The following is a 14660-nucleotide window of genomic DNA, read 5'->3' on the forward strand; positions in this document are numbered from 1 at the left end:
GATTATGACTTTCAGGGGGTGAAATAACGAGAGCTTTTACAAGTAGAATAATTGTAGATACTATGCAATACTAGGGTTAATAAGCTGTTAGGTATATGTACATTTTCTCAAAAGTAGTCATATATAGTCACTGTGACATTCTATTATTGTATAACGGAACCTAGTTTAATGGAAAAATAATGCTATTCACAGTTACAACTAGAGCAAGGGCGGCGAACCCTTTATGCTCAGGTATCAAAAATATTTGCTATAAAGGGTTGCGTTCCAAGAAATTTAAAAAAATAGAAAAAGTAAGTATTTTTAGTTTCGACAATTAAAAATTAGGTCTACATACTTAAAAAAATGTTTTTAATGTCCGAATAGTTTTCCCCTAAGCAGTCGTCAGCCCCTTTAAAATTCGAAGATGTTCAGTATCCCGGTTCAGATTCAATTTTTTTTCGAGTGATTAAACATGGTATGTATAGGTTTAACTCTCTCATTTCAATGATCAACTACTTTTCAATTAACGCATTCTCATTTACAACCCATACAAATTCAAGCTAAGTACTACACTAAAAATAATGAAATTATTTTAAAAGAAAACGCAACATGTACATACATAAGTTATTGTTTGCTTTGCATATTATGCGATTTTAAAAGTGATGGGTTACTAATAACGTAGGTAGGTACATCCATACTAACAATACCTGCACCGATTTAATTGGTTAGTCGTGCTTTATTAATATGCATGACAGGTAAAAATCTCTTGTTCGTTGAAGATTCTGCGTTAGTTATTATTTCTCAGTTCTTTGCCGTATATTGCAGTGTACTACCTCACCACGTCACATAATACTATACTAATTATATCGCTATGAATCTTTCTAATATATGCGAATTAACAATATAGGAGAGGTTTATCCTGTATTTTGTAACCAATATGATACGATTTAGTATAATCACGCATGAGTATAAATAAATTCATAATGTGTATAATAAACTAAGTACTAACTTCTGTACTGTAAATACGCGTGTCATACAGTTAGTTCATTTAACCAAGGGCTACCGCTAATATTATTTCTGGAGTTACGGGAATGCAAGCAAAGACCTGGGGCCTTATGTTGTAACTTGCGAGTTGAAGTCGCCCGGTCGACATGACGTCATATGACATCATAGTGACGTACTACCGGAGTGAGTCAATAGTCTTCGAGAAATTAACGCTACTCTAATACTGGCGTTATTCATTGTCCCCATACACAAATAGGTATTTCAGCATAATAATATCTATGGTGAGCCATGAACATTGGGCGGCTCACCTCGATGCGTGTATTGAGTTTACGTCACAATTACGTCATGTCGTCGGGTGAATTCATGTCACAAGTTATAACATAGGGCACCTGGGGACGATCGAGGGTATTGGCTAGCGACAGGAAGTTTTACCGACGCAGCGCGTTGATCGTATCCTTTTCCAAATATGTACAAAGAAAAAATATTTCCAAATTGAATTATTATAAATATTATTAGGTTGAACAAAAGATATCGAACTACTACAATACATACAGAAATAGTGTTACACTACTTGACAGCTATGTCAGAACCTTTTAAAGTACCTGGGTATGCTTGAAATGGTAACTGTAGAAAAGCGCATCCGGAAATTTTTAAGTATGCAATTGGCCGTATAGTATTGGGATCAAATACATCTAAATAAAAAAAAACTTACAAAATACTTAATAAAACCCACCGGAATACAAGGAAAAAACGGAATAAAATATATAATATGTAAGTATATTAGAAATACAATTATATCGTATAATTTATATAAAATTCTGGTGTGCTGAAAGTATCACGTCGTATCTGTCAAATATTTGATAAGAATGGTAACGTGATTATCAGATATTTGACTGCAATCAATATCAAATTAACGTTCTTATTGAATTTAATAAAATTGGAACATTACCATCTGCAATTATCCACAAACAGCGGGTACTTTTTTATGCCAGTGGAGGTTACTTTTGAAAATACTATACAGGCGCCCAGTGGTCCGGTAAAATATAGATACGTATATATTATAATATGTAGCCGCGGGTGTACCTAAATACATGGGTGTGAGTACCTACCTATGTTGTAAGACGTGAGTTTGGGAAACACTTTACAGTTTATTGACTAAAAGCTACATTTTAGACACAACAAAAATAATAGATCAAAATCTAAGTAAAAAGCAAATACCTAGAATAAAATAATATAATATGTATCGGTCTTGTTTATGATGAGAACTGTGTGTCGCTTCTATCTAAAATTAAACATTGAAGTAGGTCGAGGCCTCTCTTGGAGGAAATAAGGATTTATAGCAGCAGTGTGCCTCCAATAGTTGTTCGGTGAGAAAATAATAGAAAAAAAAAGATTTCAACTGCAGTGAATAGTGTAATAATTTTGAAATGCACCAGGTAGTTAGTAATCGGAGATTGATTGCTGTCGGTATGTTAAGTGTAATCACTAATTCCTTACAAAAATATGGTTAAAGCCGTATCACATTTAGACGTGTCTAATAAAAACGAGTTAATTATTTTTCATTGATTTTTCTTATAAAATTGGTAAAATTTTCTTTGAACTTTGAAAAAAGTATAATATAATAATATTTCGCCTGTAGTTGCTGTGTACAGTAGAGTAGCAAAATAATCGAAAGGCAATGGTTGAGTTTATGTGCCATTAATTGGGTAGTAAAAAACCGCCCTCTGGCTCCGGGACGAACGCGGTGTGGAATCGCGGGAGACAATGGATATTATGTTTTATAAAGACGTATGTTCAGGATTAACACTGATTTAGAAAAACTGATTTATTGACACAGTAGAAATTATTATGTAAGTTATGTATAATATTTTGTACCTATATACAACGCGTGTGCGAGAGATGTATTAAGTTAAGAGCGTGTCTTATAGGTTCGTCAGGAATGTCGATACTGCTTTGAAACTCATTGTTCTTATGGAAGAAAGAACAGCATGCATCCAGGGAACCTGTCGTAAACTAAATGCATTGCGAATTAACTTTAGGTGTGCTGTCATAAAAAGGCAATGTCAATAGGCATATGCGAACACTCGATGTTAAACGATTATTTAACATCGTCGCCTGTTCGAATCCCATGGATGAATTTAATTTACACAATGTTTATTTTTGTTTTTCTATCAATATTAGATGTGCGTGCGTATTTGAATTCTTCGCATGGGGACCGATGGCTTGAAAAAGCGGCTAAAAATCTTTCTAAAAATCTCTCACTACCTCCAAAATCTGGAGGTTCATCCGTATGTCCCGGAGCAAACACGCCAGTATGCAATTAGAACAATCTTTACAAAAATAATAAAGAGATCCGAGTAGTTTGAGGATCACTTATTTATGCAATGCGAATAATAATGTTGTTTGATATTTCTGACATGTTACGAAACATTGTATTGTATGTGATGTAAAATCCACAAAGGGGTGGAAATGTTGCGGTTATATCAAATAGCGTACACATAGCTGCAAGTAAGATGCGTTGCCATGGCAAACATATTATGAAATAGGTCACGTCAATCGCTGCTGTTTTCTGAGAGATATAATGTACACGTATATGTGTATATACATTATAATATATACCTACATGTAAAATTAGTCCCGGCGGCGGCGAAAACTGCAAGTGCAGGATTTATAATTGCTATTGTGTCGGTGGGATGCAGCAGAATCGATAATTAGGTCGACCTACTTTCGTTATATTCCCAGGGATTTATCACCTACACATATTTTGCAGAGCACAGATACACAGAGCACCACGTTAAAGTAGTTTATGCATGATCATTGATCAATATTCATGATATTCGGTGTGCAAAAGATAATAATGTTACGTATCGATATACCTTATTCAGTCAGTGAAACCGTAGGTCGCGTGTGTGAATCTCGCGGAAAAATTCACATAAATTATTTTTTTCAATATGTGTATGATTCAAATTATCCATAGCAAGAATCAGTCATTCCTTATACATTGGATTTTAAATTTTGCAGATTTTCTCATGCACTACATCAATATAAATGAAAGAAAGAGATTCAAAGATGAAGAACTCAACGTGGCATCAAGGGTGCAGCTGAGAAAGACGTGTAAATATCATAAAATATACCATGGTCAAGGAAGCTATCAAGGCTATACACTGTGTCAGATAACTGATTTAATACAATGTACTGTGTGTTTGGTCGGCGAAAGAATAACTGCTGGACAAATTCAGTCATCGAGTGGCCCAATCCTATTGGCGCTAAATAGTCGATCGAGCGAGAGTACTTGTTGGAATTTGAATTTAAATTCTGATTGATTTGAGTTTTGAACTATTCTATTTGAGTCACTTATTGCAACCCGGATTTTGCCTGTCGGCATCTTTGGGCACTATGCGCAATCACCAATTGCAAATACACACCGAAAGCGAATACAGTAAATTAATGATTATATAGCATTATAATACAATAGAAGAAGGTAAAAAACTTATTACCCAAGTAAAGAATCAGAGGGTCTATTCTAGACACAAGGCGGCTATCGGCTACATATTTATGTATTGAGTCGGTTAATTGTTACAATAAGTTAACCGTCTAAACCAGGGGCAGTCAACCTGGTCCCTGCCTCCTACTAGTGGGCGTTCCAGCTTTCATGGTGGGCGGTAGGGGTTTTAAAAACATTTTCATTATGTTTTCATACAATTCCCTGTGACAATTTAAATTTCAGAAAATATACTTTTCGTATCGCCCTCGCATACGTTTAGTTCACGTTACGTAAGTGAAACTAAATGGCGATATAGTGCGACCGCAAACAAAAGAGCCTCGTCCCAAAATAGCCATATAGTACAAGTTTCCATTCATCATTACCTATAATAATTTGAGCCGTAAATCATATCAAATCCAATTCAAAAAAAGATAGAATGTTTGAAACCATTACTATGGAACTGGTGAGTGGTTAGAAAATTTTACTACCAACAGAGATACAAAAGTGGGCGGTAGGTAGAAAAAGGTTGACTACCCCTGGTCTATACTGTCAAAAAGTGCTATGTTTTAACAGTCCCTCTCTTGGCTGTGTTAACTTTTAGAGCGAGATAGACAGTTTTGACAGTTTAGGCGGCTAACTTATTGTAACAATTAAAATACTCAATACATAAATATGATAAACTACCGTCGATAGCCGCCTTTTGTATGGAATATACCCACAGGTATAAAACTTTCTTTTTAAATATTTTGAATACTTCGAGTGTTAGTAAAAACACCGGGTCGCAAAAAAAATCAAATGAAATAGTACAGAACTAATTCAATTAGAATTGAAGTAATTATTAATATTAGCATCGGTTTGTTAATAGATTATTACTGGAATATTCAAGACATGTTAAAAGAAACATAAGAAAACAATGCCATTATTATTAATTAATTGATGCAGTATTGATAATTTGGTGGAAACGCGAAGTTGTCATTTAAGGAAGAACATTATGGCGGCAGGGGCAAGAAAATGAAAACAGAAAAATTGCTCCCTACGTAGGGACAGGGAGCGGGGGTTTGACAAATGCGAATGCAGGTCTAGTGCAGTGGGTCAATAGGTCAAGTGGGTGACCCCCGAATATCCCCACCCCGAACACTAGCAAATGGGGTCAAATATGATTAGGGTGCTGAATTTTCGGAGATATAACACAATCAGTGGATGATAAACCGTACAATTGACAAGTTTTGTAATATTATATTAGATATTATTCCACTTCGAATAATTATAAATATAGTTTCTATTTTAACGTATTTTTATACTTTTATACTACACACAACAAAACGGTAAAATTTCGGTACCAACTGAATCATTTTAATTGTATTACTATTGAGCGATGAAAGTACTAAGAAGCAAGAAAAGTTTCTGGAGAACAATTTATAATTTATAAACTGTGACTAAATATGATTTTAGAAATGCCCTCTATTTTAAGGGATCTTCATCCAACTAGTTCTCGACAGCATCACGAAATCCAAGACGATAGCCGTGGTTTACTTTAGTGTGTATAATTTTTAAATAAGATAAAATTTTACACTTGTGGGTACATTCTCTAAATACAATTACATATTAAGTTTATATCCCGAATATTCAAAAAATACCTGTATTTTTTTCATATAGTACGTACCTACCTAGAATGCTCGATATTTTTATTGTATTGATGGCATTTACGCCATCGTCAAATCTTATAATATTACCCATAACACCGTTATTACCGTTAACATTAAATAGTGTCCTGTAGATGAATTTTATTATAAACACAGCAAGTATTACCAAAGATGTAATATATTGTTAACTATCTATATATATAAAAGAAAGTCGGGTTAGTTACACCATTTATAACTCGAGAACGGCTGGACCGATTTTTACGATCTTTGCATTGTTGGATTTGTCTCAGCCCCGAATAGCAGAATAACTATTAAAACATCGGAAAATTCACGGGAAAAAAATTATGAAGAAAATTAATTTTCTCATACATTTTGACATTTTGAACAATGAACGCGCAATCGAAAATAAAAGAAAATCACAAAAATTTAAATCCATATACAACGATACATGACAGAAAGAATAAACAAGAAACAAACAAACAAATGAAAGGCGTTGTGTGCATTATCTATCCTTTGATAGTTGATTCAGTTCAGCCTCAGATAATCCCGAAAGACTTTGTTGTATACTCCGGCGAATTTTGGAGGAAGTTGTCCTGCCTGAATCTTTTTTACTTCTTCGACAGCGTCCAAAAATAAAGCCAAGGATAAAATTACATGATCTCATTGCTGGTATTGCTCATTATTTACCTAACAATTTCAAAAACCATCATTCGAACTTCATTCGACAATCGATCTACGTGAATAATCGAGCCGATTACCAGCTAGGTGCGCAAATAGCTATTTCGATCGTGATTTTCCTTCGAAGTTGCCTTCGAAGATGTTCACTTTGTGAGGTTATCAAATTTGTGATTGTGTGTGCATCGATAACTGCTTCATTATGTAATTTTGAATTATGTGATTAATTTTCCAGTGTTTATCATTTGATGATTCGTCAAAATGCTGACAACTATTTGCTGCGATTTCGTCGATTGCTTAAAATCAAGACGGAGCACCTCACTTTCAATCGGTTGAACCAAGCCAAACTGCGATCGGAAGAGTATATTCATTTACGCGATGCAATCAGCACCGTAGGAGATGCAGCTAATGTTGGTCGATTGACTATTCTATCGGCGATGTACATTGGCAGCCCACGTCATATGCATGAATATGCGCAAGATGCAATGACATGTTCGTCATTACGGTCGTCCAGATCTATTCATCACCTTTACATGAAATCCGAAATGAATAGAAATTGTTCAACTGCTACTCCCCGGACAAACATCAAGTGATCGGCACGACATCACCGCACGTGTGTTTAAACAAAAAATCTTGTCGCTGATGAACTACATTGTTAATCATCGCGTCTTTGGGGATACTCGATGCTGGATATATTCGATTGAATGACAAAAACGAAGCTTGCCGCATGCACATATTCTTATTCGGTGAGTCGAAAGAATTCGACCAGACCAAAAAGATGACATCATATGTGCCGAGATTCCTGATCCCGAAACAGATCCAGACCTGCATAATGTTGTAATTACTTACATGATTCATGGACAGTGTGGCGCCATCAACCCCCAATCACCGTGCATCGTCGACGGCAAGTGTTCCAAGCGTTATCCATGAAGTTTAACGGCGGAGACTATCACTGCCAACGATGGTTATCCACTGTATCGGCGTCGATCATCCAATGATAACGGTAGAACTATCATAACGAAAATGAAGTGAAACGATATCGTGGTCGACAACACTTGGATTGTTCCGTATTCGCCACTTTTTTCCAAAACATTCAAGACGCATTGCAACGTGGAGTTTTGCAATTCAGTGAAGTCCATCAAATACATCTGCAAATATGTCACCAAAGGCAGCGATATTGTAGTTTTTGGCGTTCAAACTCCCAATACCAACGATGAAATCACGCACTATCAAGTTGGTCGATATGTGAGCTGCAATGAAGCAATTTGGCGTATTCTCTCATTCCCCATTCATGAACGTCATCCCACTGCTGTACATTTGGCGGTGCATCTGGAGAATGGTCAACAAGTTTATTTCAACGCATCGAATGTTGCTCAACGTGCTGAAATATCTCCAGCGCCAACATTGACCAGTTTCTTTTCGATTTGCCAAAGCGATCCGTTTGCACGAACGTTGTTCTACTCTAATATGCCACGTTATTACACTTGGAACGCTTCATCGAAGAAATTTCAACGTCGGAAGCAAGGCGATGCGGTTCCTGATCATCCGGATGTGCATTCTACTGATGCTCTTGGTCGCATTTACACAGTTCATCCGAAGAATGGCGAATGATTCTACTTGCGGTTGTTGCTGGTAAATGTTCGTGGGCCGACATCATTTGAATCACTTCGAACTGTCAATGGTGTAGTGTGCCCAACATTTCGTGCTGCATGTCAAAAGCTCAATTTGCTTGAAAATGATACTCATTGGGACATGACAATCGCTAAAGCATTTGTTTCTGCATCTCCAAGTCAGATACGCACATTATTTGCTATCATTATTTCGACATGCTTCCCATCAACTCCACCTGAGCTGTGGAACAAGTACAAGGATGACATGTCAGAAGACATTTTACATCGAATTCGTGTCAGTTCAGATAATCCCGATCTCGAAGTGAATGAGGAAATACATAACCAGGTTTTGCTTTTGATCGAAGACATGTGTTATCTCATGTGCGGCAGTTTGTTAGTCAAGTTAGGAATGACAACGCCTGATCGTGGAATGAATGACGCTTTTAATCGAGAATTGGAACGTGAACGTGAATATGATCAAGATGCATTGAACCTATCGGTTCGATCGAATGTCCCAATGTTGAACCCCAAACAAAAGGAAGTGTACGATACGTTAATGAAGGCAATTGATGGTGGAAATGGTGATTTATTTTTCCTCGATGCGCCTGGTGGAACTGGGAAGACATTTCTCATGACATTGATTTTGGCCACTGTTCGTGCGAGATCCGAAATTTCTGTAGCAGTTGCTTCTTCTGGGATAGCGGCCACGTTGTTAGAAGGATGCCGAACGGCTCATTCAGCGTTGAAATTGCCGTTAAACCTTCAAATGACTGAAACACCGACAAGCACTATTGCGAAACACTCAGCAATGGCCAAAGTTTTGGTAGCAAGTAAAATCATCACCTGGGATGAATGCACAATGGCGCACAAATGCGCATTGGCAAAACTCAATCGAACTATGAAAGATCTGCGCAATTACTCAAGATGTTTTGGTGGCGCAATGATTCTACTATCTGGTAATTTCTGCCAAACACTACCAGTCATTCCAAGATCGACCGCTGCCGATGTAATGAACGCTTGCCTCAAATCATAGACTCTGTGGCGCTATGTGAAGAAACTTCGGCTAACGACGAACATGCGAGTTGCATTGCTAAACGATCCATCTGCCGACGATTTCTCTAAGCAATTATCGGTAACTGCCGTGTTCCTGTCGACGAATCGAACGGATTGATTTCGTTTCCGCCGAATATTTGAAATTTCGTCTCAGCGAAGGACGACCTCATCAACAAAGTGTTCCCGAACGTCATTGCTAACCACAAAAATCACAATTGGTTGAGTGAACGAGCAATTTTTACGGCAAAGAACAAAGATGTGGATCACTTAAACTACACAATTCAAAATAAAATCGTTGGTCCAATGCATTCCTTCAAATCTATCGACTGTATAATAAACGAAGAAGAAGCAACCAACTATCCAACTGAATTTTTAAACTTATTGGATCTGCCTGGCTTGCCACCGCACAATTTACAACTGAAGATTAACTTGGTAGTTACCATGCTTCGAAATCTGAACCAACCAAAACTATGTAATCTATTTCATTTTGATTTGATTTTTGCACATTTATTGAACTTAATTCATTTTGAGTATTTTAATTCAGCTAATAAGTTAACACAAGATTATTGATTCTGAGGCAGTACGAAGTTCGCCAGGTCAGCTAGTAGTAAGATAAATTTGGGTCACTATTTAATTTTTAAATATATAATAGGGTAGCTCCCACTAACCTAATATTCGCAAAATGTTTATTAAGATAATTCCATACCGTATGTGGAAGTGATTAGCCACCTTTCTTTTGACTGATAAGTTAATGGCCCTACCAAACCACACCCTGTCTTAATCGGGCGTATCACATGACCCTACGTTTGGATGTGAAGCATCATTTTTTATGACCGGGAATGCCTCAGGAGCAGTTACCCAAGACTAGGGATTCCAATCCAATTCCAATCCAATCCAAATATAACAAATAAAAAATACTTTTAATAACAAATAACTACATTAGAAATAAACTGAGTTTGAATGAAGTTTGATATATACCTATGTGTAAGTTGCCGATTCATTTTGTTTTTTCACATAAATTAATAAAAATGAGAAAGATTGGAAAAAAAGGCTTTGCATTATTAACATATATTTTTGGCTGACTAATTAGATTTATGAAGCGGAAAGGGCATAAGTACACCATGATTTGCTTTACTATTTGAAATCTCGCTGACCCATTCATTTAGTCTTTACTATCAGAAACAGCAATCTCATATTAAATTCACATTATTATTTATATCACAATATTATTTACTCCATTAAACTTATGTATTTCCAAGATTGAACGTATACAATATTAACAATAAATGTCTTAAATAGTATAAATTATACTAGATTTATTTTTGACCGATTTTATCAATGTTATTTGTAAATATAAAATTTTTATATTAACAATGGAAAAAAATGCCAATCCCGGGACCAGTCCCGGGATCCCGGGATTGTCAAATTGTAATCCCGAAATCCCGGGATCAGAATTTTGGCTCGGGATTGGATTCCCTACCCAAGACTAAGGTCGTCATGCACTCAAATGTACTTTGATTGAACTTACATGACTTTAAGTTAATGCACCCATGGGAGAGATGAGCACGTGCGCGATATTAAAACTTGTAGACTGATAATTCTAAATCATGAAGGTGCATTTATAATTATACATAATTTCGGACATATAGTTCATTAGCAGGTATTATTAAGTCATTGGACGCTAAAGACGAACCTAGCGCGTAACGATCAGGTGGCCATTCGATATAATTATCATGCTATTTAAATATGGTAATTAAAAAGTAATTATCTAGTCAGCAGTCTGAAAATCATTTCGTAGGCCGCACACGGCTGTAGGGTCATGATTTATCCATTTACCTAAATACATATTTTTTTATAGATGATATTTTGATATAATTAAATTCACTAATATACATAAGAGAGTAAGAATCAAACGTAATTAGTATATTAATGGAATTGTGTGTGCCTGTACATAACATTTTAACCTCTGAATTAATTAAGGCGAACATAATGTAGATAGCAATCAGTAATCACTATGTGTTAATAATATATATGGTTAAATGTATTAAAATTTACATGTAAGTTGTACGTATGCAGTTCATCGTGGGACACTTATTCGTGCGCCGCAGTACGTGAAACATGTGTTCGTATATCATTTAATCAAATGACGAGTTCTTCGATGAACATTTCACCGTGGAGTATATTTTTGTACGTATGTTACAACATGCGGCACTAGTTTGCAAATAATAATGTTCCAATTAGATTCAATACGAATTTTATGGGATGTCTTTATTGGTTTTAAATAATTTAATGTTAATAATACCTACCTATTTTCTAATGTGTGTTCCTTGTATTACGATGGTTTTCTTGCGTATTTTAAGTGTATTATTTAGACATCAATATTATAAGTTACCGAAATAGCAATATTTTGTTAAATATTGTAAATAAATAATATTATATTTATAATTTCTTGTGTAATATATTAGTATTAGCTACTATTAGTATATTAGTAAGTAATATTACACTTTAATGGGGGACGTGCGCCGCGTAGGTCAAAATGGAGATTTTATGGTATTTTCAAAGCATGATCCTGGAGATTCCTTAAACGTTGTAGAACGTTTGTTAAAATTTTGAAGCCTTATTATCCTTTGTATTTATTTTAAACATTTGATGGCTGCGTAAAGTATTTTTATTACATAAAATAGTATTTCAAACCTCTCGATCTAATGTTTTAGAATATAGTCATATTTCAGTACATCCATGTGCAGTGGTGTTGAGATTTTTCACATTTATTAATTTTTGAACGCATTTATAAAACCATTAGTAAAATTTATGTTGAAATTATTATAGTGAAATATTTATTAAGTATGTATTTACAATACTGAAGTAAATAATGCTATTTCGGTTACCCTATAATATTCATGTATAAATAAAAACATAAAAATACTTAATAAAACCATCGGAATATAAGGGAAAGACAGAAGAAAATAGGTGGGTAACTACATTATAATTACAATCATATCGTATATATTTAATCTATGTAGTTTAAGCAATAAAATTATTTCAAACCAATAAACAACTCATAAAATTCGTATTGAATCTAATTGGAATATCACTATTTGCAGACTATCGCCGCATTTTGAAGATACGTACAAATATATTCCACGGTGAAATGTTCATCGAAGAACTCGTCATTTGATTAAATGTTATACGAACACATGTTTCACGTACTGCAGCGCACGAAAAAGTGTCGCGCGGTGAACTGTATACGTACAAATTTCCGGATACGAATTAAAATAGCTTCACTATTACGAACCGCCCGTGCATCACAAACACCCATTTGGACACCCAATAGTAATTACACGGTAGTTATTCTGCTTGTGCAGTTAACAGGTAAACTTCTAGGGGTGTGTGACATAGGCGAGAACCTTCGAAAAAACACCATGTACCTACCGCCACATTAACAAGCACGCACAGGTCAGCAAATAAATTGTACACATAATATTATTTAGAGCGTATGGTCATTCTTAACAATTTGTTTTACATGTTCACAAATTTGTAATTATTGTAGGAAGACCTAGCTAAGGCCTAGGTACTATTATTACCGAAAGTGAAAAATAAAGTATTATTTCCAAGAGAATTGAATGAAGAAAAAAATATGTAATAGATGGAAAGCCCTTACAACGGATGTACAAACAAACCCAAATTGTTGTTAATTGTTCATAATTTGGGAATATTATGCGTTATGTAAAATAACAGAAAGAGAAAATCTCCGTTGGTACTAGAAACTAGAGGATGTGCTCGAGAAATAATCAGAAAAAGCCAATCTCGAATCTAGATAAATTATTTTTCCCAAGTTAGAGAATTCTCATTTCTCGATAAATCATCAGTGAGATCCGATTAAATTAAATTGTTACTAGGATAAGTACATACTACGTAAGGAATTTAAAAAAATCGTAGATAGAAAAGTTTTTTGACCGGAAAACATAAAAATAATCTCAACCTTGGATTTTTAATGAAATTTCAGGAATAAAGATTGTTTTGACAGAATCTCGAGAATTTTCAATAAATCAATATACCAATCTCGAACTCTAGAGAAAACAAATATTCTTGATTTCGAGAATACTCGAGAAATAAAAAAGCCGAGAAAGCACAAGCTTCGGTAGGTACCTACATCATCATTAGTATTGACTTACAAAATCGCCGCAACTGAATTCACAATATGTAATAATTATCGTACTATATATCTCGCTTTAAATTAGTTGAGGCGGTCATCTCGACCAACTTTAAAAAAGATCACGGCTGACAGTTCATATCCCGGAATAATTATTAACTATCGGAATACAACATATATTCATTTTTTATTGATTTTGGAGTTAAGTGATATGTTAGAATAGGAACTGCATTTTCAACTTAGAAAATAATACCCAATGCAAATTTGTGAAGGAGCGGAGATGCCAGATCTTTTTTTCGCTGAATTTTGAAATTTTAATGAATTAAAAATGTTAAATGCATTCTTAGCTTTCGGGTCATACAAGAAGAGATAGGCAGGACGATAAGGTCTGCGGGCTATAGTTTGCCGACCTCATGTGGTAGGCGAATGGCTAACAACTGTTCATCATCACAACAGTCATGTCAAGGAATAGTTTTATTGCTTATAATGTATGTTAATGTGGTACATATTAAGCATCGATATATTTTTTTATATAATTTATCATATATATAGATATTTATTTGAAACAAGAGTTTCTATGTAGGTTCATATTATTCAGAACGAGTGAAATCAAAATATAATGTAGATATTTCTCTCTATCCGTTCCAAGTGACGCATCAGAATTTTTTTAATTGGATGAAACAATGTTGTTGGAGCGAATTTTAATTAATGTTACGCTATTCAAAGTCTACTAATAAAATAGGTCAGTTGCAGAGTGCACAATAGTGATGATGACCAACCACCAACCAGTAGTACACGAGGGAATGGTAGCCCGCGAAACTATTTGAAGGCGTCGTGGATGAAATTGCATACATTACAACGCAATGCAACATTATAATAATTGTAATCATAGTTAAGTTCACTATTCTCATAAAAAATGTTTGAATGCAAAAAATATCGCCAGAGAAGGATTTTTGTCCAAATTTCATTCACATATTAAACAAATATAATTACTCGCTACGGTGATCCTTGACATTTTATTTTTTACAAGTTTAAAATGACGTTAAGTTACAGTATCA

General features: G+C 35.0%; 1 protein-coding gene across 3 annotated transcripts in view; it reads right to left on the bottom strand.

Annotated features, from left to right (window-relative positions):
- ftz-f1 (ftz transcription factor 1) overlaps positions 1 to 14660 on the bottom strand; it is a 348219-nt gene that overhangs the window by 282173 nt on the left and 51386 nt on the right. The gene's annotated exons all lie outside the window — the stretch shown is intronic.

Source organism: Rhyacophila brunnea, unplaced genomic scaffold (assembly GCF_057557595.1).
Source record: "Rhyacophila brunnea isolate RB1 unplaced genomic scaffold, BYU_Rbru_1.0 scaffold_1, whole genome shotgun sequence".
Taxonomy (NCBI): Eukaryota; Metazoa; Arthropoda; class Insecta; order Trichoptera; family Rhyacophilidae; genus Rhyacophila; species Rhyacophila brunnea.